We start from the raw sequence: 27,845 nt of genomic DNA on the forward strand, positions 1-27,845 counted from the left end.
TCTGTTAAATAATCCCAATAAATTCAATAACATTTTCTCACGATGTCCCACTGAGAGAAAAATAGTTTATGCTGGACTAAGTGGGACCCGTTGGGTCCCATGTTCACACGGGAGGGCTGGTCCCCCAACGAAATAGTCCACCTCTTCACCAATTCCAATATTGGTGGCCAGTGGGGGGGGGGCTTTCTGGAGCACTAGTATGGGTGTTGTGGGCTGAAGGGACTGGTTTCCAGAGGGCTAGTATGGACATTGTGGGCCAAGTGGATTCTTGGGCTGGCAGCTCAGTCACTCAAGTCTGTTGTGCTGGCAGCTCACTCACGGCTGGTGGGCTGGCAGTTGACTCACGGCTATTCCTTGAAATTCCATTTCAAGCAGGGTCCAAGTCCACCAAACTCAAGTGCAGTTTCATACCACTTCAAGCAGGGTGCAAGGCCACCAAATTCATGTGCAGTTTCATGCCACCAAGCAGGGTGCAAGGCCACCAAATTCAAGTGCAGTTTCATGCCATTTCAAACAGGGTGCAAGGCCACCAAATTCAAGTGCAGTTTCATATCACTTCAAGCAGGGTGCAAGACAACCAAATTCAAGTGCAGTTTCATACCACTTCAAGCAGGGTGCAGGGCCACCAAATTCAAGTGCAGTTTCCTACCACTTCAAGCAGGGTGCAGGGCCACCAAACTCAAGTGCAGTTTCATACCACTTCAAGCAGGGTGCAGGGCCACCAAATTCAAGTGCAGTTTCCTACCACTTCAAGCAGGGTGCAGAGCCACCAAATTCAAGTGCAGTTTCGTACCACTTCAAGCAGGGTGCAAGGCCACCAAATTCAAATGCAGTTTCATACCATTTCATGCAGGGTGCAAGGCCACCAAATTCAAATGCAGTTTCATACCATTTCATGCAGGGTGCAAGGCCACCACATTCAAATGCACTTTCATACAATTTCAAGTAGGGTGAAACCACCATAAAACCACACAAAACACCACATAAACTCCACACTCACAGTACAGTAGATATTCAGTGTGTTCAGTTGATTCATAGCTCAGAGTCGTGACCTCTCCCTCCCCCATCTTGCAGAGACTGAGCCACACCCACACTTCCGGGTTTTATAAAACCTCCCCCCTCGCACTGGAAAGGGCGTGGCCTGCATGGCGTGATTGACAGGAGAGAGATTCTCAACATTTTTAAAACACAAATAAACACTTTTATTTTTCATTGATGGGAAGAATCCTCTGCACCTGATGAGCGGAGGGGGACTGAGTAAGATGGCCAAAAATCACAACCGTAAATGGTAGCGTTTTATCTAAAATAAATACACAGTGCAAACAGGAAGTTGTCAAGTTTAGGCTTTTAATCATTTGCCATTTCAAAGCAACCACCACCAACCATTTCCTGAGCTTTATTTCAAAGCAACCACCACCAGCCATTTTGCTGTGCTTTATTTTAAAGCAACCACCACCAACCATTTTGCTGTGCTATATTTCAAAGCAACCACCACCAACAATTTTGCTGTGCTTTTTCAAACCAACCACATTTTCATTTTCAAACCACATTAACGGCACTCAAGGTCAGTAAAACCACACTCAGTTTAGTAGACATGTGTTCAGTGTTATTCACAGCTCAGAATGAGAGCCTCTCGCTCCCCCATCTTGCAGAGACTGACTGAGGCACTCAACACTTCCGGGTTTTATAGTCCCTCCAGAAGGGGCATGGCCTTCAGGAGAGAGAATCTCAACATTTTTTAAACACTAATAAAACTTTTATTTTTCATCGATGGGAAAAATCCTCGTCCTGCGCAGTGGAGGGGGACTCTGAGTAAGATGGCCAAAAATCACAGCCGTAAGTGGCAGCGTTTTTTCTAAAATCAATATACAGAACAACGGGAAGTGGTCAAGATCAGACTTTTAGTAATATATAGATTGCTCAAAAACATTAGAAATCGACTGCTACAAATGAATCATGCTGCAAATCATTGCTCAGCCTGAACGTGTTATCCTGCCCACAACACCCATTGGCATGTTAGTTTGTTACATTCTGCATTTGCTTAATTTAGCAACAGCAAAAAGAAAGCTGATATATAATTTCCTCTCATTGCTCTCTAAAGGAATATTTTTCAAGATGCAAAACCCAGAAGATGTCACACTGTGCGATACCTAAGAAACTAAGCGTGTGGTGGTAGCCTTGCACTCTGGAATACAGGTTACATTAGGTCCAAGACTTTGGGAATTAAAACTTTTAGATTCAGTGCCAAGAAAAGATTTTACAGAGAATTGAAATCAATTACAAGCAGGTATTGCCTAAAGCAAAAAATTTCCCTGAATATTTTCAAAGCTCATTAAAAAACCTAAAGGCAATAAAGAAACTGGCAAAATGTCCAAAGAAGGCAATCTGGCAGAAAGGAAGTTGGGATATATGAAAGGATATGATAACAGGGACAGTGTGGAAGAAAAGTAGATTAAAAAATGTTAATTATTAGAATAAGGACACTGTTGTCAAAACATGGCCTTTATTTTCAGTTAGCAAATAGTGGTGGGCCTTCTCAAATCACAGCAGTCAAGGAGTATTGCTGTTTGATATCGGTGTTACAGAATTTTGACATAGGGTTATGTCCACAATATTATGGGAAGCAATTGTGCTCATTGCAACAATAGTTTTGGATGCTGCAGCCAATGAACCCAGTGGAGTTGCTCTGGAGTGGCTAATACAGAACAGCGGACAATGTAACATTAGACCTCAAGATCATGACACAGGAGCAAAATTAGGCTATTCAGCCCATCGAGTTTACTCCACCATTCAATCATGGCTGATCTATTTTTCCCCCCTCAACCCCTTTCTCCTGCCTTCTCCCCGTAACCTTTGACCCTCTTCCTAATCAAGAACTAATCAATCTCTACTTTAAAAATACACTTGGCCTCCACAGCCATCTGTGGCACTGAATTCCACAGATTTCACGCCCCCTGACTAAATAAATTCCTCCTCATCTCTATTCTAATGGAACATCCTTTCATTCGGAGGCAAACACCTCTGGTTTTAGACTCTCCCATTACTGGAAACATCCTTTCCACATCCACTCAATCTAGGCCTTTCCTTATTCATAATTGCATCATTCTCCATCACATACATGGTAACAGATCTTGTAACTTTTCTAGACTTTGGCCAAATCTTAATATCAAAGATTAATAGACAATATTTTAAACATAGTGTGTCAGCTGTACACTATTTTGAAACATTAATTTTGACATATCACTAATGTGAAAGCAGACAATGAAGTAAAATACAACTCTTTCATTTTTATAAAATTGTAGTTGCCCAAAATTATACCTTTTCAAATGCATCCAACAGGTTTAATTTAATTGAACACAGGCATAAATAACTTAATTCTCAAAGATGATACGAATTTGATGTTGAAGAAAGTGTCTTTCTCCCTGCCACAAAGTTTAAACATGAATAAGAGGATAATAAAGCAGAATCGCAGTTACAGAGCACTGTTCATACTCTCAATCTGTCCCAAAGCACTTGATAACAAAGTTAATATGGTAAGTGCAGTCACTCACTGAAAAAAAGGGTGGTTTACGAGCAGTGAAGTCTCATAAACAGCAAATTAATGGCCAGGTCCTCTGGTTTTGGCAGTTCTGGAAGTGGCAAAAAAAAAACTGCCTCAGTTGCAAGATTAATTTTAGCTCCTCTTAAATGGTGCCATTTGTTTATCTTCCTCAAGAAACCCTCAGGCAATAGCTCTTTAATTTGTTGAGCATAAACAAAGTGCTGGAGGAACGCAGCAGCTCGGGCAGCATCTGTGCTGGGAAATGGACAGACGACACTTCAGCTTTGGACCCTTCTTCCACCTGATTGGAGCGGAAGGGGAGGGGGGGTTGGAGTGTAGAAAGATGGAAAATAAAGATATAGGGAGGCACAAACGTGGCAAATGATAGGTGGATATTGGTGCGTTGGAGGTGGGAGTGAATGGCAGATGGGTTGGGCGAGTGGCAAAGACTAGAGGAAAGACTAGAGGTGAGATTGAGACAAAAGGCTGTGTCAGCAAGGACAGAAGAGGAGGAATGAATCGCGAATTGGGGGAGAGGAGGTGGGAAGAAGTGGTTAAAAAAGGAAAATTGGGGACTCGGGGATGGGAGATAAGCGGAGGAGCAGGAGAAAGGAACAGAGTGATGGGATAGTTTGAAAAAGTGTGCACAAGGAAGGGTGGTCAAAGGTTTTTGCTTCCACTTGGAGAATTCAATATCCACACCATTGGGTTGCAAGCTGTTCAAGCAGAATACAAGGTGCTGTTCTTCCAAACTACGTGTGGCCTCACTCAGGAATGAAGGAGGCCCTAGACAGAATGGTCACTATGGAAATGGGAAAGGGAGTTAAAACCGCAGCCGGGAGATTCAGGGAGTCTTGGCAGACTGTTTTTGCCGAAACAGTCACCCTGTCTACGCTTGATCTTGCTGATGTAGAGGACATAATCAGGAATACTGAATGCAATAGATGAGATTGGAAGGGACTCAAATGAACCTCTGTCTTGCCTGGAAGAGTTGTCGGAATCCCTGGATGGAAGTGAAATGAGGTGTAGGGACAGGTGTTGCATCTCCTGCAATTGCAAGAGAATGCATCTGAGGGGGGAGACAGTTGAGTGGGGAGAGATGAGTGAACCAAGGTGTTACAAAGTGATCTCTGTGGAAAGGTGTAGGTACATGAAGATGCAACTGGTGGTGGGATCACATTGAATGTGCAGGAGGCTGGTGGGGTGAAAGTCTTTGTACTGCCCCAAGAGAAGGGGGATCGAGAACAGAACTGCAGAAAACAGGAAACATGGGCAAGGGCACGTTTACTGATGAATGAGGACATCCAAGCTGCCAGAGAGTGGAAAGCTTCATCTTTGGGATCAGACAGAGCAACTGAGAGAATGGATGGTAATAATTAATATGGTATCTGACTGACAAAGAAGATTCCATCTCCACAAAATGTAATTTTAGCAAACCAGGAACTGAACTTAAATCAGTGTATTTAGTGACCAATCTAGGATCTGTGACAAGGAACTGCAAATGTAATCTCTGGTTTAACCCCGATTATCAAATCTTTCCACTGATAAATGACACACAAATTCACTTTGAATTTCACCTTGAAATGTCCCTAACAAAGAATCATAACGAAAGCAACCTTTCAACTTTTTCTTCTTGCGAATGAAACATAAACCAAAGGAATAGTTAGATCTCAAGCCGGGTGTTGAGCAGCCAGATTGTTGTCTCTGCGTCAATGTCTGCCAAGCCCTGAGCTCCATTTGGTGGGTGGTCGAGCGGGCACCCAGAGATGACATGGTTGGCTAGCTGTGGTTCTGCTCCGCTGGGCTCTGGCGGAGTCCCCATCTCCACATGCTGGCATTGAAACGCCCAACTCCAGTACAAAGTCTGTTGAGCTTCACCCATGCTCCTCTGGGGAGGTCAGACCCTGGACAGCTTTTATCTGGTGAAGAGATGTAGCTGTGTAATGGAGATGAGATTGCCTTCCACTCCTGTGACCATTTGATGGCTATCCAGTGTGCTTTTGTCTCAATTGGCTGGATGGATGCTAGGAGTTGGTTTCCATGTGGAGCAAAGGGGTGACGGAACTTCAGTCGGGGTGGCCATCTGCCCTCTGCTGATAGCCCGATGGAGGAGGTGATCTGGGTCCATGGCACGACGAGAAAGTGCCAGAGTTGCTGCTTGCTTTTGGATCCCTGCAGGCGGAATGCCTGCAAGTATTGGGAGCTGCTCGACTGGAGTAGGTTGAAGGCACCCAGTGATGGTTCGAAAGCTGCTGTTCTAAGATCTAAGGCAGAGGTGCGAAGAGTTAATGGACTGGCTCCCCAATTTGTTTCTGCCAGGCGTCGGATGAGGCCGCTACGTGCCATGACCTTGTCAAGGAGACTAGCCAGGTGTTGATGAAATGTAAGCGACGTCCAGCTTTACGCCGAGGCAAGTGGGTGTTTATTGGAAGTCCAAGTGCCTGTTGTTAACAAAGTCAGCTAGCTCTCGCTTAGCTTCCTTGTTGTTTAGATGGAATACTGTTGACACTGTTTTGCCTTCACTCAGCTTTAGACGCCACTATCGTAGGTATATTGCCAAAGTCCCCATGTCTTGACTCAAGGAACGTTTGATTATCTTCCACTCTTTGTGTCTAATCAGGATGGCTAGATCGTCAGCATACCCATATTTTCCAGCGATGGTCTCTGGGAAGTCATGGATGTACACGTTGAAAATTTCCCTTTTAAATTTCCAAGGGACTATTTCCCTGCCTTTCCATGGCAGAGGTATTGGAAACAAGAGGCCATAGGTTTATGGTGAGGAGGAGTTTTAACTTAGGAGTTCATCAAGGATTTATTCACATTTGAAAAACTGGAGTAGAAATATTTTATGGAACAACAACACGATAAATTGGATCAGAACAATTTTGTTGGGTTGTCTGCTCCCCATGCAGAATATAAGGTGTTGTTTCTTCAATTTGCATATAGTCTCACTCTGGCAGTGGAGGAGGCCCAGGACTGAGAGGATGATATCGAAATGGGAAGGGAAGTTAATAAGGTTGGCAACCAGGAGATTCAGCAGGTCTTGGCAGACTGAGCGCAATCGCTTGGCAAAACGGTCGCCTAGTCTACGCTTGGTCTCGCCGATGTAAAGGAGACCATACCGGGAGCACCGAATGCAGAAGATGAAATTAGAGGAGGTGCATGTGAACTTCTCTCACCTGGAAGATGTTCACCTGAACATTGAATTCTCCAATTTTAGGTAACAAACCAATAACAGCCCTTACCCATGCCCCCATCACCTACTACCTATATCCCTTCTTCTGGCTTCACAATTTGTGCATTTTCTCCCCTTAACTCATAGTCTTTTATCTTCCCATCTCTGGCCTTTGTCCACCCATCTGCCAATCACACTCCCTCACCTGCATCCATCTATGACTTGCCAGGCTTTGCCCTGTCCCATCTCTCTTCCAGCTTTCTCCTCCCACTTCAATCAGCCTGAAGGGTCATAAATGAAACATCACCTATCCATGTTCTCCAGAGATGCCACCTGACCAGCTGAGTTACTGCAGTACCTTCTTTAACACAATAAATTAGCTGTTCTTAAACATTTATTGTTTAAGTGCAACTTTAATATCAAAACGTTAGCAAAACTTCATACAAATTATTACAAAAACAGCCATTTACATGCAAAAGTCCCAAACCATAAACAGCTTCCTGCATGCTTCATCGCTTGCCAAGCTGTGTTTACTATTCTACCTTAATCTCTATTGTCAATATGAAGTGGTTGAGGCATACCATGAGTCATTTAAATGTTTCAGTTTAGCATGATAAAAACATTTTTCTTGTCATCTTTCCCTCAATGCACATGACTTAACATGCGTGCTACCTGGATTTTTTGGTGCATGGGAAATAATTTTGAAAAAACCTTTAAGATGGAAATGTAATCTGCTATAACTGCAGAAGACAATGCATTAAGTGACATACTAAAACACCTTAAATTGCATCAGTTCCAAAAAAAATAATTTGACAATTGCATCAACCACTCTCATGATAAATAAAGGAACCTACCTCATTTAAAACATCATTTAAGTTCTCCTTCTGGTATCCCAAAATTAGAAACCAAAACCAGATTTTTATTTTACTTTTTACTCCTCCCTTTTAGTTTATCCAAAAACATGAATCACAGAATTACAGTTCCCACTCTTCAAATGTCTTATCGTACAAATGTTCAATTCCGCAACTTCAATTAAAATGAATAAATGCATATAGAAAATGCAAAATTTAGCAGTATTTCTCAATAATCCCCTTCCTTGACACCAAAGCAAATTGCACCAGTAAGGATCTTGGTTAAGAGTGATTATTTTTTTTGCTATAGTTCACACTGGCTTATGTATGAATTGTAACAAAAATGTAGAGATCAATGAGTCATATGCCAGTTTCCAACATCAAATTGAGGTTTGCAAGAGAAAGAGAGGGTGCAAACTTCAAACAGGGAAGAGTAATCTGTTCCACAAGGCCATGCAATCAGAAAATTGATGTCAGAGTAACAAAGTAAGCTAAATTAGGCGAGCAGGTTTGACCTTCAGAGTGCCATTAAAGGAACACCACAAATTCTCATAAACATACTGTGCCCCCTCCCCTCCCCCTCCCATTTCAGGGGATCATAATGTTTGGGATACAGCAATGTCATGTAAATGAAAGTAGTCAAGTAGTCTGCGATTCATGGACATCACCAGTTGCTGGGTGTCTTCCCTGGTGATGCTCTGCAAGGCCTGTATTGCAGCCATCTTTAGCTTATGCTTGTTTTGGGGACTAATCCCCTTCAGTTTTCTCTTCAGTATATAAAAGGCATGGTCAATTGGGTTCAGATCAGGTGATTGACTTGGCCACTCAAGAATTGACCATTTTTTGGCTTTGAAAAACTTTAACAGTATGTTTGGGATCATTGTCTTGCTATAGAATGAACCGCCGGCCAATGAGTTTTGAAGCATTTGTTTGAACTTGAGCAGCTAGGATGTGTCTATACACTTCAGAATTCATTATGCTACTACCATTAGCTGTCGTTTCATCTATGAAGATAAGGGAGCCAATACCTTCAGCAGTCATACATGCCCAGGCTATAACACCACCACTACCATGTTTCACAAATGAGATGGTATGCTTTGGATCTTGGGCAGTTCCTTCTCTCCTCCATACTTTGCTCTTGCCATCACTCTGATATAAGTTAATCTCCGTCTCATCTGCCGCAAGACCTTTTCCCAGAACAGTGGTTGCTCTTTTAAGTACTTCTTGGCAAACTGTAACCTGGCCATCCTATTTTTGCAGCTAATCAGTGGTTTGCATCTTGCAGTGTTGCCTCTGTATTTTGTTCATGAAGACTTCTGCGGACAGTGGTCATTGACAAATCCACACCTAACTCCTGAAGAATGTTTCTGATCTGTCGGACAGGTGTTTGGGGATTTTTGTTTATTATAGAGAGAAATCTTCTGTCATCAGCTGTGGAGGTCTTCCTCGACCTGCCAGTCCCTTTGTGATTAGTAAGCTCACCAGTGCTCTCTTTCTTCTTAATGAAGTTCCAAACAGTTGAATTTGGTAAGCCTAAGGTTTGGCTGGTTTCTCTCAAAGAGTTTTATTTTTGTTTCTCACTCATAATGGCTTATTTGAGTTTCATTGGCACAGCTTTGGTCCTCATGTTGATAAAGAGCAATAAAAGTTTCCAAAGGTGATGGAAAGTGGAATAAAGACTAGGTGCTGAGAGCTCTCTTTTATCTGCATGAAGGAGGCAATTAAACACTACCTGAGCAATTACAAACACCTGTGAAGCCATGTGTCCCAAACATTATGGTGCCCTGAAATGGGGGGGGACTATGTATAAACACAGCTGCAATTTCTACACGGTGAAACCAAAATGTATAAAAATGGCCTTTAATAAAATCTGACAATGTGCACTTTAACCACATGTTATTTTTTTTTTTCTATTATAAATCTCAAATTGTGGAGTGCAGAGGCAAATAAATAAATGATGGGTCTTTGTCCCAAACATTATGGGGGGCAATGTATTACATACAACTAATACTATGTTATCTTATGGACCAAATAAAATGGTTGCCATCAGGTTTCAACACATCTTGCTAAACTACCCTCTATAAAACTAAACGTTTTAATTTACTAGGGCCATTCTATCCTAGATCTCACACTCCTTTTCTGAAAGACAAAATTTACATTAGCCGCCACTAGCACTCCAGGACAGCTCAATATTTGTGCAATTTATGATTATTATTGGTCAATAAGCCAGCTCACTGCAACTTCCTCAATTCCAAGTAGCCAGATGACTATGTTAGACAATGATAGGCAATGAAAGCAGCCCGCCCTAGCACGCTATTATTGTTATGTGAAAAACTAATGGGAAAAAGCATTAGTCACTAGATCAAACATTACTTCCACTGTATAAGCAAATGGCGACCAGCTCACTTTATTTACCAGTTCAAAAAGACCCGACACACTTATTCCACCAAGCACATCATCACACGATTGCTCAATGAATTCAAGGTTTCTCTCCACATTTCTTCCTGTGGAGATCAGTTTTGTATGCTCATCATTTTAGTGGACAATTTCACATCAGACTACATTTTTTTAAAGAAACACTACCGAGCAACTAGAAAGCAAATTTGCTTTTTTTGGAATTCAAGTCAGAGATCTGTCAAGGAGAGGGTAGCAAATTGTACCAATGCAACAAACGAAGGCATCAACTATTTCCCGATCAGAGAATGCAACCATATTGCAGATTTGCAAATAGTGAGAAAAAATCTTATTACTTGAAGAACTAAGAGAGTATGTTATTAAAAGAAAGACAATCTATTGGAGACAGCATAACAAAGACCATCCACCCAAACTGTTAACATAGAAACATAGAAATTAGGTGCAGGAGTAGGCCATTCGGCCCTTCGAGCCTGCACCGCCATTCAATATGATCATGGCTGATCATCCAACTCAGTATCCCGTAGCTGCCTTCTCTCCATACCCTCTGACCCCCTTAGCCACAAGGGCCACATCTAACTCCCTCTTAAATATAGCCAATGAACTGGCCTCGACTACCCTCTGTGGCAGAGAGTTCCAGAGATTCACCACTTTCTGTGTGAAAAAAGTTCTTCTCATCTCGGTTTTAAAGGATTTTCCCCTTACCCTTAAGCTGTGACCCCTTGTCCTGGACTTCCCCAACATCGGGAGCAATCTTCCTGCATCTAGCCTGTCCAACCCCTTAAGAATTTTGTAAGTTTCTATAAGATCCCCTCTCAATCTCCTAAATTCTAGAGAGTATAAACCAAGTCTATCCAGTCTTTCTTCATAAGACAGTCCTGACATCCCAGGAATCAGTCTGGTGAACCTTCTCTGCACTCCCTCTATGGCAATAATGTCCTTCCTCAGATTTGGAGACCAAAACTGTACGCAATACTCCAGGTGTGGTCTCACCAAGACCCTGTACAACTGCAGTAGAACCTCCCTGCTCCTATACTCAAATCCTTTTGCTATGAAAGCTAACATACCATTCGCTTTCTTCACTGCCTGCTGCACATGCATGCCCACTTTCAATGACTGATGTACCATGACACCCAGGTCTCGCTGCATCTCCCCTTTTCCTAGTCGGCCACCATTTAGATAATAGTCTGCTTTCCTGTTTTTGCCACCAAAATGGATAACCTCACATTTATCCACATTATACTGCATCTGCCAAACATTTGCCCACTCACCCAGCCTATCCAAGTCACCTTGCAGTCTCCTAGCATCCTCCTCACAGCTAACACTGCCCCCCAGCTTAGTGTCATCCGCAAACTTGGAGATATTGCCTTCAATTCCCTCATCCAGATCATTAATATATATTGTAAATAGCTGGGGTCCCAGCACTGAGCCTTGCGGTACCCCACTAGTCACTGCCTGCCATTGTGAAAAGGACCCGTTTACTCCTACTCTTTGCTTCCTGTTTGCCAGCCAGTTCTCTATCCACATCAATACTGAACCCCCAATGCCGTGTGCTTTAAGTTTGTATAACACTGTTTGTCCCCACAGATGCTGCCAAACTCAAGTCAACTTAGGGCGGCATGGCAGTTGAGTTGTTGCCTTACAGCGCCAGAGACCCTGGTTCAGTCTGTACGGATTTTGTACATTCTCCCCATAACCATGTGAGTTTCCCTGGGTGCTCCAGTTTCCTCCCACACTCCAAAGACGTACAGGTTTGTAGGTTAATTAGCTTCGGTAAAAATTGTGAATTGTCCCTAGTGTGTAGGATAGTGCTGGTGCATGGGGATCGCTGATCGAGGCAGACTCCGTGGGCTGATGGGCCCATTTCTGCGCTGTATCTCTAAACTAAACTACAAAGTACTTAACATCTCTTCCCGGTTTTCATTTTAGCAACAACAAGGTTTTTGATTTTTTTTGTTCAAGACTTTCTCCTCGCTCTATTTGGTTTTGTCAGCGGGATTTGTACCAAATGTACTTTTTTGATGCTCAGAATTTCGAAACAATGAACTTTCATATGGATATCCTACCTTTTAGAGTAGTCGGCAAGCCACAAAAGTTGGCTCGACTATAAAGCCATTTCTGACTGGCACGTCATTACAAATGAGAGGGTACTGGCAAACTCCATGCAAATACTGGAAGATTGTACCAAGTATTTTGCAGCTAACTCTTTTTGGCACAGTCATGATAGTAGGTCCATTGTTTCTCATACAGGAATCCACAGGTATTATTTGGAAGAAAGATAATTGGCATATCAGACACAGTTGGATTTCAACCCACCATGTTTCTCTCAATTTTTCTTTTGGGGCAAAAAAAATGTAGCATTTCTATAGAAGAATTAGAAGATTTGGAAGAAATAATATTTATGAAATGTAAACAATGACAATGGTCCACATTTCTGCTAGGGCTAAAGGAACTGTACAATATTTGACAGGGGCAAATTACACAAATACAGCATCTAAACTTCCATTCATAGTGTTAAGAGTAACTGTGAACTCAAAAATTATTCAAAAACAAAAACAGAACTATTCTATTCAAAGCAAGTTAACCGCTTCTTAAATTATATCAGAATTTAAAGTTCAAATCTCTTTTCACGTCTAAGTTTAAGTTCTTTTCAGAAATACAAATGGCAGTTTGAACTTAAATATAATATGCGCCAATAATTACTTGTCACGACATTGTCTATTGATATTTCGCTTTAATGAAAAACAGATATCCCACGTTTTTCAAGAGAAGATTGTCCTAAACAAGATGTTTTGTCATCCAGACATATCAGGAAAGATGCTCAGCGAGGGATATTTTAAGAAAAGTAAAGAGAGCTCTTGTTTCAGGGAATTTCTGAGCTTCGGCCATCACAACTTCGTACAATAGTGCAGCAATTAAATGAGGATATTCAGAATTCCGGAATAGAAAGGGTGCAGATAACTCAATTTTAAATTCAAGTTGTTAACCAGAAGAATATGTCATCAACATAAAAACAATAAGCAGACAGGATTCAGGTTCTGAGTTTTGCTTGACCTCATTTCGAGGGAATGTGAGAAATCAAAGAAAAACTGCATTGAATAGTTAAGACTGAAGGGAATACAATGAATGTAGTTTCAGCAACAGATGGGCCAAGGTGGAGATGAAAATAGGCAATGTTGCTGCTGAGAACATATTAATTGAGAACACAGGGTTATGAACAGAATGGACTGTTTCAATGTAGCCCAGGTGGATGGTTGGGGAATGTTGTTTATCACAGGGTCTTTAAGTAATAGTTTCTGGTCTTCCAAATACTTAGTTAGAAGAAATATTAGTTCTTGTACTTCAAAGGGTACAGCAATATAGAGAGAGGGGGATCAAGGAATGGGACAATGAATTCAAAAAGAAACAGAAGGCAAGGTGAATTGAGGTGAAGAATATAATCGCTATGGATCAGATATGAACTAGTGAAGTTATACTAATAAAAAATATGATCCCTGGGTTAACAGTAGAGAACAAGGATTTTAAAGGAATATAAAAGGACAAGAACAAGCCAAGAAAGTAAATGGATAAGAAAATGCCAACTAAGAATGCGGTCAAACCAAGGTGCAATTTGGTGACAATGTCATAACAGCAGACTCGGTGTGGTGAATAATGGAATGCAATGTTAAGGGAGGTAACCTTTAAAGAAAAAGCGACAATAGCTATTTGACTATGTTTATGTGAAAGCCAATGACTGCTTATGGAATTAAGTGCTGCGGACCTACTTATAATGACAAAGGAGGCGAGCATAGAGCTCAATACCAGTTCTTAACAGGGGAATGTCGTGTCTCATTATCCTCTCCTTGTCTGCCTGCCGTCTTGTATCTCCCTCTCTCCCTTTCTCCCCCCCCCTCCACCATCACTAATCCTTTCAATCTTTTGCCATTTACCCACACTGGTGACAATTTAGAGCAGCCAATTAATCTACAGCTCTTTCGGCAGGCAACTGGAACGTCTACAGGAAACCACAATCACAGGGACAGCAACAGGGATCAACATCGGAATGGGTTACTGGAAGCGATGAACTGTACCACCTGAAAGTCAATGGTATAAGCTGATAAAATGAAAGCCCACAGGATGAGGTGAACTGGGTAGGAAGGAACACACATCTGCTGTTGGTTAAGTTCATTTCCTTCCTTCATGTAATTCTGACTGTGCAATTTCCCACAAACATTAAATATTAATCTCATCACAAAGTGGTTTACTTACCAGTTGGCTCCACCCATTAAAATTTCAACAAGAATGAAAATTTTGAATTGTGAATAAGATTTTCAGGTCTGTATTATAACATGAACAAAGCAGAGTTACTCCAGCTGTTGATAGACTCATGCCCAACTTTCCTTTCAATTTCTCCATCTCTTCTTAGTTTCATATTTTGTATCAAGTAGACAATGCTAAAATTGCAATGGCAAAAAAAATCTCAACATATGAATAAATAAATAGAAGTTGCAGATGCTGGAATTTTGAGCAAAACAACGTCCTGGAGTAATTCAGTGGGTCAAGCAGCATCTGTGAGAGAGACAAAAAATGCTTTAGTAACCCAGCAGTTAAGGCAGCATCTCTGGGAAAAGGATTAGTTGACATTTCGCGTGGAGGCCCTTGGTCTGATGAAGGGTCTCAACCCGAAACGTCACATATTCCTTTTCCCCAGAGATGCTGCCTGACCCGCTGAGTTACTCCAGCATTTTGTATCTATCTTCGGTGTAAACCAACATCTACAGTTCCTTCTTATAGCATCTGCGAGAGAATGGATAGACTACATTTTAGGTCAGGATCTTTCTTCAGACTGACTACTGGCTGGAGTAGGGGAAAGATAGATGGAAAAAAAGGTTGGTGCGGTATTAAACCTGGCAAGTGATAAGTGGATACAGGCGAGGTGGGGAGGGAAGGGTGTCACTGAATAAATTTAAGACGGAAATAGATACATTTCTGGGCAAAAAATATATTAACATATTTTTAAAATATATTAAACATATCTATAAGTAATATGGGGAGCAAGCAGGGCTATGGTTTTGAGAAAGAGGATCATCCATCAAGTTGCAAGATAGATTACTTCAAAGTGCTCAACTGGTCTACTACTACTTTTTGTTTCTCTATTTTTGTTCTAAATTGCCAATTTATGTTAATTTTGCCTTACTCAGCAGAAGCAGCGTTGGGCATAATTAGTTTGTCTTTCCAAACTGAAGGAAAAATACTTAAATGAACCCTGTTCTGAATTGCAGTCCCATCTTCCTCTTCCTTAAATGTGCATATAATTTGGATCACATGAGGGCAGTATCAAACCTCCAGTAAAATTGCCAGATTCAAGAATCAAAGTGCAATTTCACACATGAGGCAAGACCACCAAGCAGCTTGAGCAGCTGGCAGCCATAAACAGTATGCTAGTATAAATTAACACTCTGAAGAGTTACTGGAAGAGTGGGGTGATGAAAAATGGGAAGGAAAATCCATTATCAAGGTTTTATAATGGCAGTGGATAAAACAAGCTACTGGCACTGAGTTATTCGAAGTGATTTTCACTCTTTCAATCATTTGCTTAGTGGAGGACAACAAAGTCCCATGGTTAATTTGCAGTCTGTGCAGAGTTAAGCTTGTGTAGCAGTAATACAATATGATTAACTTCAGTGTCTAATGTGAGTGCTGGTGAAGAGGGGAGTTAAATCACCAAAAATGTGACCTCCTGATAATTGTACAGCTATTCAAAGTACATACAAACTGATAATTAAATAATTTATTCAAACATCATCGCTTCAAAACCACATTTGGGCAATTCAATTAAAGTGAGCAAGTACCAAGGTCCATAGATAAGGTTGAAAGAGTACCTTTGGGGATGCACAAGGGTTAAAATGAGGATGGAACAAGAGCGTATTGTGGTTTAAGTGATCCAGTTAACAACTTAACTGCAGTTTAATTTAGGAAACACAACTAATTATGTACTTCAGGAGTTCCAGGTCTCACTTCAAGATATTTCCAAGTCGTAGTGCAAAATAAAAATTTGTTTTTAAATTATTAAATAGGTAGGCAAACATGGCAAGTTTTTAAATAATGTGAAAATTTGTTACAATGCCATTATTAGACACCCAGATGAAAGTCATACAAACTGCTCACAGTGGTAACCCAAAATAAAAATAGAAAAGGTAAAAACACTCAGCAGGCTGAGTTTGTAGGTTGTGAAATCGGACTTAACGTTTCACAATCTCATCAAAACTGGGAAGGAGATAGGAGGCTTGTTAAGCTGCAGGAAGATGGGAGAGTTGACAAGTAAAAATAAGCAAGTGGTTAAGCTGTAAACAAGGTCATCTAGTCAATGAGCGAATAGAAGCAGGTAGAAGTAGCAAACTAGAGAATAGGAAGGCATCCTTGGCAGATTAAGCTACGCATGTCCTTTGCTTCCAATGGGAATAAGAGGGAAGAAAGCAACAAACATACTGATCTAATATTGCAGATGGACATCTCCGCCCAGCTCGGCCTGTGGATTTCAGGAGCCGCGATCTCCAGTAAAAAGCGGCCGATTCGGAAACTCCAAGCTGCTGAGTGTTGTCTTCCGTTCCGACGCCGGAGCTCCGATCATCCTGGCGAGAGAACCTGAACATCGGGCCGCCGTAGCAGCGACTGCGGAGGGTTTAAAGGCCCCGACCATGGGTAAACAAGAGGAAGATGACTGAACCTTTTTGCCTTCCCTCAGTGGGAAACGTTGATTCCGCAGTGTGGGGATGTTCATGTTAAATTCTATCGTATATTGTGTTCTTTTTATTCGTATGGCTGTATGGTAACTCAAATCTTACTGTACCAATTGGTGCATGTGACAATAAATGTAACTTGAACTTGAACTTGATATAGACAGAAGTTACTTGCAATTGTAGAAATCAGTATTAAACGCAGACGGCTGCAACTTGCCTAAACAGAAGACGGACTGGTCCTCAAGTTTATAATGGCCTTTGACGTAACAGAACAGGAGGACACATACCAATAGGTCAGAGTGAGAGTTAGATGGAAAATATAAGAGGCAGGCAAACGGAAGCTGAAGACGGAACACAGGTGTTCTACAAAGCAAACAACCAATTTGCATTGATTTTTAAGATGCTTATCCTTATTTTTTTTTAATATTCTAAAGCATCAAACTATTCTCCAGGAATCCTTGCACTCATCTTATTCATACCCAGAGATAAATACATCAACACAATCCTTGATAGTTACCAATGTGACACTATTACTAAACTCCAAAGCATCCTGATACTATAATCACACTCATTTTCACTCTTACGTCACCTGCCTCTGGCACTCATCACAAAAGCATCCTTTGAAGTGTTGTTCTCAGTCTCTCTCAGAAATACTCCAGCTTTATACAGCTACCAAACATTTAGCAGCCATCAGAATTGTGTGCATTTCTCATCATTTTGCCCACTACTGTGTCCATAGCAATCTCCATTCAATTTGGCAGAACATAAGCCTCACTGATTGCTTCCAGGCATTTTCTTTTTTTTTTTTTCTTTTTTTTTAAAATTATTTTATTTTATTAGAAGTACAATCATATGGCACCAAAGTGCCTAATATATATTTTCATAATACATTTTATGTACAGCTTCTTCTTTTTTTTGTTATATTAAAGAAAGATTAGAATAAGAAAAAGAAGTTAGATAGTAAAGGATAGAAAGACGTGAGATATATAGTGTGTGAAGAAAAAGAAAAAAGACGAATGAGTGAAGAAAGTTGAGAAAAAGAAAATAGAAAAAAGAGAATAAAACATTAAAAAAAAATAAAATTTAAAAAAAAGTAAGATCATTGTTTATAATCTTGACCAACCCTCGTCCAGTCCTGAAACAGTTATTTTTTACAATTGTGTTGCATCATATGATTCCAAAAAGACGACAAATGGAGACCAACTCGTTATGAATTGGTCTGATTTATGCATTTTCTTTTTGTTTAAAAATGAATTTGCACATTTCTTTTAAGAGGAACAATGAAGGTATATCACTATTAAGCAATTATCTCTTATCATATATCACAGGAGTGTCGCAGTGGCACAGTGAACTCGCAGCGCCAGGCACCCAGGTTCGATCCTGACCTCAGGTGCCGTCTGTGTGGAGTTTGCACTGTCTCCCCTCCCACCCAAACCACCCCCTCCCCAGGTACCTTCCCCTGCAAGTGCAGGAGATGCAACACCTGTTCCTGAACATCCACCCTCGACTCTGTCCAGCAACCCTGACAGTCCTTTCAGGTTAGGTAGAGGTTCACTTGCACCTCCTCCAGCCTCATGCACTGCTTGTTACATCGGCGAGACAAAACGTGAACTGGGCGATCAATTTTCTGAACACTTTTGCTCAGCTACCTGGGCCTATGTGATCTCCAAGTTGCCACTTTAACTCCCTTTCCCATACTGACGTTCCTGTCCAGGGCCTCCTCCATTGCCAGCATGAGGCCAAACGTAAATTGGAGGAACAACACCTCATTATGTCGCATGAGCAGCTTCCAACCCAGCGGTATGAATATTGATTTCTAACTTCAAATAACCCTTGCATCGCCTCTCTCTCGGTCCCTCCCCCACTCCTGTCAGTGTACTAGTTTTACTGTCATCCTGGTGAGGTTCATTGGCTGTATTTTCACCTTGACCACAGCTAACTATGGACAGTTTCCTTTATTATTGTTACTTTTTTGGATATCTTTCATACATTTATTCTATATCTCTCTATATCACCGTCTACATCTCTCATTTCCTTCTTTGACACTCAGTCTGAAAAAGAGTCTCGACCCGAAACATCACCTATTCCTTTTGTCCGGAGATGCTGTTTGACCCGTTGAGTTACTCCAGCTTTTTGTGTCTATCTCCTTGTGCCGTGACCATGTGTGTTTTCTCCAGGTGCTTTGTTTCCTCCCACACTCCAAAGGCATTCAGGTTTGTTTGTTAATTGGTTTCTGTAAATTGTCCCTAGTGCATAGGATTGTGCTCGTGTATGGAGTTATCGCTGGTTGGTGCAGACTCAGTGGGTCAAAGGAAGTATTTCCACGCTGTATTTCTAAAGGCTTCCAGGATCTTCCAGTTTCATCCCAGATCCAAAAGGCATGCATGTTTTTAGGTTAACTGGACTCTGTAATGTAGATAGTGAATGAGCAAGTCAGATAACACAGTAATTGAATATTTATTACATGTCATTTGAACCTCAGTGAGGCTCAAACAAAACTTAGTTTCCACAGCCATACAAACAGAGACAATTCCTACAAGACACACACACAATTCAAGTTACACAAACATCCATCACAGTGAATCTCCTCCTCACTGTGATGGAAGGCAAAGTCTTTCTCTCCCCTGCACCATTTTTCTCCCGATGTTGATGCCCCAGGCGGGCGATGATAAGTTCCACGGCCATTTTAGGCCGCGCCGGGCGATGTATGGCCCCGCTCCAGTCCCAAAAGTTACATTGGAGCCCCCGGTGGGTGCTGGAATGTCCCGCGGCCATTGAAGCCGCGCCGGGCGATGTACGGCCCCGCTCCGGGTCGTTCCAAATCCGCGACACGGGCTGGAGAAGTCGCGTTGCGGGAGCTCCGGAAAGCGGTCTCTCACCCGGACCCGCGAGCTCCCGATGCGGCTGCAGCTGGAGCTTCCGAACTCCGGGGTCGAGCCGCAGCAGCGAGCCACCACCGCTCCCCACGCTCCGAGGCCGGCCAGCCCCACGATGGTAAGTCCGCAGCTCCGCAGGCTCTGGGACTGGAGCCCCCAGATCGTTCCAGCTGGAGGCCGCTCCACGGTGCTAGGCCCCAACGACAATGGAGACCCGACAGGAAAAAGGTCGGGTCTCCCGTGCAGGGAAGAGATTTTTAAAAGTTTCCCCCGCCCCCCGCCCCCCGCATATACAGTTAAAAACACTATTAAAAAACACGAACAACTACATTTAACTAGACAAAAAAAATAAAAATTAAAAGACAGACAGGCTGAAGGGGCCGCTGCAACAGTGTCGCGCTGCCACACCTTAACAGGTCATTGATGATCGTTGTAGATCCAGTGGGCCAAAGAGCCCATTTCCAGACCGTCTTTCGAAAGTAAGCATACTGGGCAGCACAGTGCTGCAGCGATGGAGTTGCTGCCTTACCACGCCAGCGGGTTTGATCCTGACTATGGTGCTGTCTGTATGGAAGTAGTATGTTCAACCCTTGACGTCGTGAGGTTTCTCCAGATTCTTCCCACACTGCAAAGACGTACAGGGCTGTAAATTAATTCGCTTCTGTGAATTGTAAATTGTCCCTAATGTGTAGGATAGCACTCGTGTACGTGTGATTGATGGTCGCGGACTCGGTGTGCCAAAGGGCCTGTTTCCACGCTGTATCTCTAGTCTAAAGTCTGATTCAATTATCTGTCCCTTTCCTCTTCAGACGACGCATTTGTTATTCTGTGTAAATCTTTCAAAATCCTCGCCTGTCACCGGAAGTTTCTTCCTACTCCTAACAATGTATTCCTTGTGCAGCTACATAGATTTCACTAATTTTCTGTCATTTTCTATGTTCATCAATCTTGCACACCATTTCAGATTTTTTTATATTACTAGCAAGGTGTAAATATGAAAGGTCAAATTTGCAACAAAATATTGTTCTGTTTCTTAATTCTGACAAATTAAAAAATTATTACATTCTGAAAATTAGTTTCCCCTCCCCTCCCCAAACTACTTAAAAATAGGTTAAAATATATTCTGTATCATTATTATCTTCACTGTTATCTCTATTCCTCATTATTCTCTGTGGAGAGTCTCTTAATAATACATAAAAATCCTGGTACTTCTACAAAAATTTTACTCAAAATGAAAATGTAATGTCAAAGCACTAATTTGCCATGCTTCAGTAATGTGGCATTAATCTAGGGGAGGCGAAACACAGATGGATAAATCTGTGTACATCTGCATCGTGGTGGTTGTACATCAGGAACTGAACAGAATATCGTGTTTTATGCATCAACCTTACAAGCAGGATAACTGAGCTTAAAAACGACACCAAGTGCTGGAGTAACTCAGAGGGTCAGGCGGTATCTCTGAAGAACATGAAAAGGTGATGTTTCAGGTCAGGACCTTTCTTCAGACTGAACTAAATATTGCAATGCAAAAAACAAAATGTTGGCTCATGTACAATGGTCAGATGGAAATCAAACAATCTGGTGTTATAAGCTTCAACTTCAATGCTTTGAAGATCCATGGAGGCCCCGAATACAATACATTGTGAGAAAAGCTGGAGATACACAGGGGTTACATACAGTACAGCCAAATGAGGCTAATCAATCAACTACTGGCACCAATGTTTATTCTATTCTTTAAATTGAACAATCTGATCAATAGCTTGCTCACAGAGCTTAACATTTCTAAACTGTCAATTTTACATCCGTCCAGATGGGAGGAGGATCATCCAGACTGCTTGAAAGTCGTCATTACATTTTTGATAAAAGATTTTTGACCAATAAATGACCGTACTTCCTGTACAAGTTCAATTAAAGCTGATTACGAGAATTTTCTTTTTTCTCTCACAAAGCACCTCTTCCACAACCTCCAAAGAAATCTAAATTATTTTAACAATTGCCCACAGCTATGTGCCAAGATAGCCAGTGTAAACAAAGTTGCAAAGAAATTTAAGTGTCCAATATTGTTAAACATGCTTATTGGAAGATACTCTGCAAAAAAATCAGAATCTCTTCCTATTTAAAAGGAACAATTAATAACGGCTAATTGGGGGGCCACAAAATTTAATCAAACCCCTTCAAGAAAAACAAATCTGCATCGAACAAGTGGCCCACACGTAAACAGACATGACTTAATCCCCTCATCATGTGTATGAGTTGCAAGAGATTTATTACATTGCTTACTTTCATGAAACACTAACGTTATTGTACTCATTTTGCCAATGAACTGTTAATTACAGTATATGGCAAGCATTACTTAAGGCTATTTTGGCAACAAGCAGAACTCTGCTAGTCTTTGTAAAAAGTCTATTGAAAACCCTGCTGCAGAGTTCATCCCTTTTGATCATCACTCCGCATAGCACTGGTCATCCCTTTGCTCCCTAATTAGTGTTAACTGAAGCCTCTGTGAGGTAAGTAAAGCGTTCCCTTCCAAAAAAAAGGCAGCAACGACCTCAGAAACAAAGGCCTCCTTATTCCTGCTGTTAATTACTGACTGCCATTCGACTGATACAATATTTGCCTCCTGACTTCAGTACAAACCACTTTCAAATCCAAATAATGATGAATGTGCTGCCACTTTGCATCACTTCAGCAGCAGGTCACTGGTAAACCCCAAGTATTAGTTTGCGTGAAAAGAAAAATCAGAATCTGTGCCAATCCTTAGTCATTTTGTTATATTCGCCCCCTCCCATTTCCTACAACGTTACTGAAATTAGAAACATGTCTAAGTACCCCCAACATAGTTAGTTTATTTATTTTTGGAACCACTAAGTTTCTCCTATATTCCCATACTTCGAAAAACTGGTACATCGGGCAATTTTGTATTTCAATTCAATTTACTCTTTTCTCTGGGAGCATGAAGCCAAAACCTCACAGCCATGTTTCTCTCACATTTGTAAGTTAAGTCATATGCAGAGCTATTAGGCATGGAAGCAACTGAGGACTTGCAGTGTTTCGTGCACATGTGCAAAATTCTTGAGTAAACAGATGTGATGCATTTCCTTCTCCAGCAGACCTTTGGGATTAAGGATGAATTTACTTTGTGCTGGTCTTGAAGGTTCAGGTATCCAATGAAGCTGGGAAACCACAGACTCTTCCAACGATGGGGCAGATGGTGCCAGGCATTTTGTGGGTGTTATAGAGTGAGCTAGACACAAAATGCTGGAGTATCACAGCGGATCAGGCAGCATCTCTGGAGAAAAATAGGTGACGTTTTGGGTCAGAACCTTTCCTTTAGAGTGAGCTTGTGTGTTCACCTGAGGCATAGTTCTCAATGCTATCCCAGATCCTCCTTCGCCATTTTAATCATTCACAGGCCCGAGACTTAAATGAGTTTGTTAACTCCACAGATAACCAGTTTGGTTCTAAAGATAAACATAGCTCAGCCTGCAGCTGTCAGTCTTTTCACTTCTTTCTTTTATTTTTAGTGTGTTAAAAAGTGTTTTATTTGGAGGTCTATTCTTTTTTATGTGGGGGGGGGGGGGGGAAACTGCTTTGCCTAGTCCCTACTTGGTCGGAGAAGCGGCTTTTCTCCGGGCAGCATCTTCGACACGTCCTCGCGGTCTATCAACGGGTCTGGAGCGGCGTTTCCTGAGGGGACCGGCCATAACCACGGCTTCGGCGGCGGCACAGTGCTGGAGCGCTATCGCGGAGCGGAGCGGGCGATACCTCGCCCGGGTCGCCACGCTGGAGCTCCGGAATGCTGAGACCGCAGGTGAACATCGCGGAGCTGCGGGACTGTGGAGCGGCTTTAATATCGGGAGCCTGGGATCTCTCGCCGCGCTGGAGCTCCATCTTGTTGGCTTCGGAAGCCGCGGTCTCCGGTAAGGAAGCGGCCGTTCCAGGTGTCCCAAGCCGCTGAGAGGGCTCTCCCGACGCCGGAGCACCATCACCCAGCGTGAAGGGCCTGAAACATCGGGCCGCCGTAGCGGCGACTGCGGAGGCCTCAATAGGCCCGACTATGGGTGGACAAGGGGATGGGGACTGGACTTTGTGCCTTCCCTCACAGTGGCAACCATTGTGGGGGGATGTTTTTATGTTTATTGTTAAATTCCTTTATGTTATGTGGTATTCTTATTAATGTGCTGCAATGGCAACTTGAATTTCACTGCACCAAGTTGGTGCATGTGACAAAAAGGAACCTTTGAACCTTTGACTCGTGAATATATGCCTTAAAGAAAATTGTAAACAAATATAGAGGTAAAAACTCATCAATTCTTATGTGCTTTATTGATGCTTCCAAAGCCTTTGATTGTATTAGTCATAGAAAGTTGTTTGTTAAATTGAGTCAGCCTGAATACATTGTGAGAATTCTGGCTTACAGGAATGCCCACCAGACGATGCAAGTAAAATGGGGCAATAGGGTCTCAGCCCCATTTAGGGTTAGCAATGGTGTCAGACAAGGGGGAATTTTGTCCCCAGTTCTTTTTAATCTCCATATTGATGATCTGTCCAAGCAATTGAAAGCCTGTAATACTGGGTGCATGATTGGTTATACATTAGTGAACCATTTTATGTATGCAGATGATCTTGTGGTCTTTAGTCCATCTAGTGCTGGTCTCCAGCAGCTCCTTACTATATGTTCTGTGCATGGTGTAGAACATGATATTAAATATAATGCTGGTAAGACTGCTGTTAAGATCTGTAGAACCAAAGAGGAAGTAAAGGGACTCCATCCAAGGGACCAAGCGCAAGTTCGGCGATCGTTTCACTGAACACCTCTGCTCAGTCTGTCTTAGCCTACCTGATCTCCCGGTGGCTCAGCACTTCAATTCCCCCTCCCATTCCCAATCTGACCTTTCTGTCCTGGGCCTCCTCCATTGTCAGAGTGAGGCCCAGCACAAATTGGAGGAACAGCACCTCATATTTCACTTGGGTAGTTTACACCCCAGCGGTATGAACATGGACTTCTCTAACTTCAGATAGCCCTTGCTTTCTCTCCCCATCCCCTTCCCAGTTCTCCCACTAGTCTTACTGTCTCCGACTACATTCTATCTTTGTCGCGCTCCCTCCACTGACATCAGTCTGAAGAAGGGTCTCGACCCAAAACGTCACCCATTCCTTCTCTCCAGAGATGCTGCCTCACCTGCCGAGTTACTGCAGCATTTTGTGTCTACCTTTGATTTAAACCAGCATCTGCAGTTCTTTCTTACACATAAAAACAGGAAATTATTGGCATCTGATTACTGCACACATTTTAACGTTAAAAATTGAAGAATTAAGAAAAAAGTTAAAATTTTACCTCAAGATATGAATAAATATGCATAGGAATTTAAATAGCCGATTATTTTTATAAAATGGTCATGCAGATCACCATTAGACACCTCAGACACTCTCAGACACCTCCTCCTACTTATCCTTGGACCGTGACCCCACAGACGAGCACCAGGCCTCGATCTCAAACACCATTACTGATTTCATCACTTCCGGCTCTCTGCCGTCTAAAGCCTCCAACCTTATCGTTCTCCAGCCCCGCACGGCCCGATTTTATCTTCTCCCCAAAATCCACAAACAGAACTGTCCTGGCAGACCCATTGTTCATGCTTGTTCATGTTCAACCAAATTAATTTCCACATACCTCGACTCCATCCTATCCCCCCTCGTCCAATCCCTCCCCATCTATGTCCAAGACACCTCACACACTATTCGGCTCCTCAATGACTTGTTTTCCAGGCCCCCCACTCCCTCATCTTTACTATGGATGTCCAGTCACTCAACACCTCCATCCCCCACCAGGAATGTGTTAAAGCCCTCCATTTCTTCCTCGACCACAGAACTAGCCAATCTCCGTCGACCAATACTCTCCTCCACCTAGCAGAGCAAGTCCTTACCCTCAACAACTTCTCCTTCGATTCCTCACATTTCCTCCAAATCCAAGGTGTAGCTATGGGTACTCGCATGGGCTCCAGCTATGCCTGCCTCCTTGGAGGATACGTCGAACAATCACTGTTCCAGGCATACACTGGCCCCATCCCCGAACTCTACCTCCGTTACATTGACGACTGCATTGGTGCTACCTCCTGCACCCATGCAGAACTCACTGACTTCATCAACTTCACCACCAATTTCCATTCTGCACTCAAATTCACTTGGACCATCTCAGACATCTCCCTACCATTTCCAGATCTCACTGTCTCCATCACAGGAAACAGACTATTGACTGACATCTATTACAAACCTACTGACTCCAACAGCTATCTAGACTACACTTCTTCCCATCCTGCTTCCTGTAAAGCAGGGGTCGGCAACCATGTTCTGCATAGGGGCCAGGACGCATGTCTGTAGAGCAGATGGTGGGCCACATCTATCACGTGTACACATGGATCCCACCCCATCCGGCCCGGATGGCAGGCCTCAAATCGCATGTTCACATAGATCCCGCCCCTTCGAGGACGCCACCCGGAGCACTGGCCCCTACTTTATGGGCGCTCATGAACACGGCGCACCTACGGACCATTGCCTTGGCTCGGTCCCGAAGGCGTTGGCTCAAATACTCATACTCACTCGTCCCTAGCCTATTGACAACCCCGATCCCAACAGTGAAGCCCAGACACAGAAGGTGTGCAGCCATGCCGGCGGCTTTGCGCAGGATGCGGTACAACCAGAGCTCCGCACTCGGCAATCGGCAGCTTCGCCATTATGGCCGCCAGTCCTCCTTGCGTCCCCGTCCCTGGGCGCCGTGGGCGCAGGAGGTACTGGAGATGAAGTGGAAAAATAACACGCCTGTGGGCCGGATGATTTTGGGTTATGGGCCGCATTCGGCCCAAGGGCCGTAGGTTGCCAACCATTGCTGTAAAGAGTCTATCCCCTACTCCCAATTCCTCCGTGTACGCCGCATCTGCGCCAAGGATGAGGTTTTCCGCACCAGGGCATCAGAGATGTCCTCATTCTTTAGGAAACGGGGGTTCCTCTCTCCAATTATAGATGAGGCTCTCACTAGGGTCTCCTCGCAGCTCTGCTCTTGCTCCCCCTCCCCCCCATTCGTAACAAGGACAGAGTATCCTTTGTCCTCGTCTTCCACCCCATCAGCCATCGTAGACAGCATATAAACTTCCAACATTTTCTCCACCTCCAAAGTGATCCCACTACTGGCCACATCTTCCCATCTCCACCCCTTTCTGCTTTCTGCAGAGACCATTCCCTCCGAAACTCCCTGGTCAACTCGTCTCTTCCCACCCAAACCACCCCCTCCCCGGGTACTTTCCCCTGCAACCGCAGGAGATGCAACACCTGTCCCTTTACCTCCCCCATCGACCATCCAGGGACCCAAACAGTCTTTCCAGGTGAGGCAGAGGTTCACTTGCACCTCCTCCAACCTCATCTACTGTATCCGCTGTTCCCGGTGTCAACTTCTCTATATCGGTGAGACCAAGCGCCGGGCCGGCGATTGGTTAGCTGAACACGTCCACTCAGTCTGTCTTAACTTACCTGTACTACCGGTTGCTCAGTACGTCAACTCCCCCGCCCATTCCCAATCTAACCTTTCTGTCCTGGGTCTCCTCCATTGTCAGAGCGAGGCCCAGTGCAAATTGGACGAACAGCACCTCATATTTTGCTTGGGTAGTTTACACCCCAACAGTATGAACATTGACTTCTCTAACTTCGAGTTGGCTCTTGCTTTCTCTCTCCATCCCCTTCCCAGTTCTCCCACCAGTCTTACTGTCTCGACTACATTCTATGTTTGTCCTGCCCACTCCCCTGACATCAGATTGAAGAAGGGTCTCGACCTGAAACGGCACCTATTCCTTCTCTCCAGAGATACTGCCTGTCCTACTGAATTACTCCAGTATTTTGTGTCTACCTCCCCATTAGATTGTTTTTTGGGGTTTTTTTAATTTGTGATTGATAATTTCCATTCCTTATTTCTACTTGCCCTTTAGTTCTAACTTCTAGTTGGGATTTAATCTCTTGTTAGTTGCAAGGACTTTGCTCAACAACATAGACAGGGAAAAGCAAGGTAGACTAAAATCTGTTTCTCATCATTTCAGATACAAGGTCGGGGGAGGGGGTAGAAACCTTAAATGTAAATTTGCACGGATGTTTCAGGAAATTTACATCAATCAAATCGTGAACATATCAAAATAGGATAGTGTTTCCAGAGCACATTTTTCAAACATTCCATTCGGATAAAGGAATAATTACACCAAAGTAATTTTACATTAAGAGGCTTTTGTA

General features: G+C 42.9%; 1 protein-coding gene and 1 long non-coding RNA gene across 2 annotated transcripts in view; both read right to left on the reverse strand.

Annotated features, from left to right (window-relative positions):
• Positions 1-27,845, reverse strand: part of imp3 (IMP U3 small nucleolar ribonucleoprotein 3) — a 151,862-nt gene that overhangs the window by 99,069 nt on the left and 24,948 nt on the right. The gene's annotated exons all lie outside the window — the stretch shown is intronic.
• LOC116977692 lies at positions 301-27,257 on the reverse strand. The gene is made up of 3 exons (XR_004413280.1): positions 27,105-27,257; positions 16,444-16,446; positions 301-310 (listed from the first exon to the last, which is right to left on the reverse strand). It is a non-coding gene; the product is annotated as an uncharacterized LOC116977692 (long non-coding RNA).

This window comes from Amblyraja radiata, chromosome 10 (genome assembly GCF_010909765.2).
Source record: "Amblyraja radiata isolate CabotCenter1 chromosome 10, sAmbRad1.1.pri, whole genome shotgun sequence".
NCBI classification, from domain to species: Eukaryota; Metazoa; Chordata; class Chondrichthyes; order Rajiformes; family Rajidae; genus Amblyraja; species Amblyraja radiata.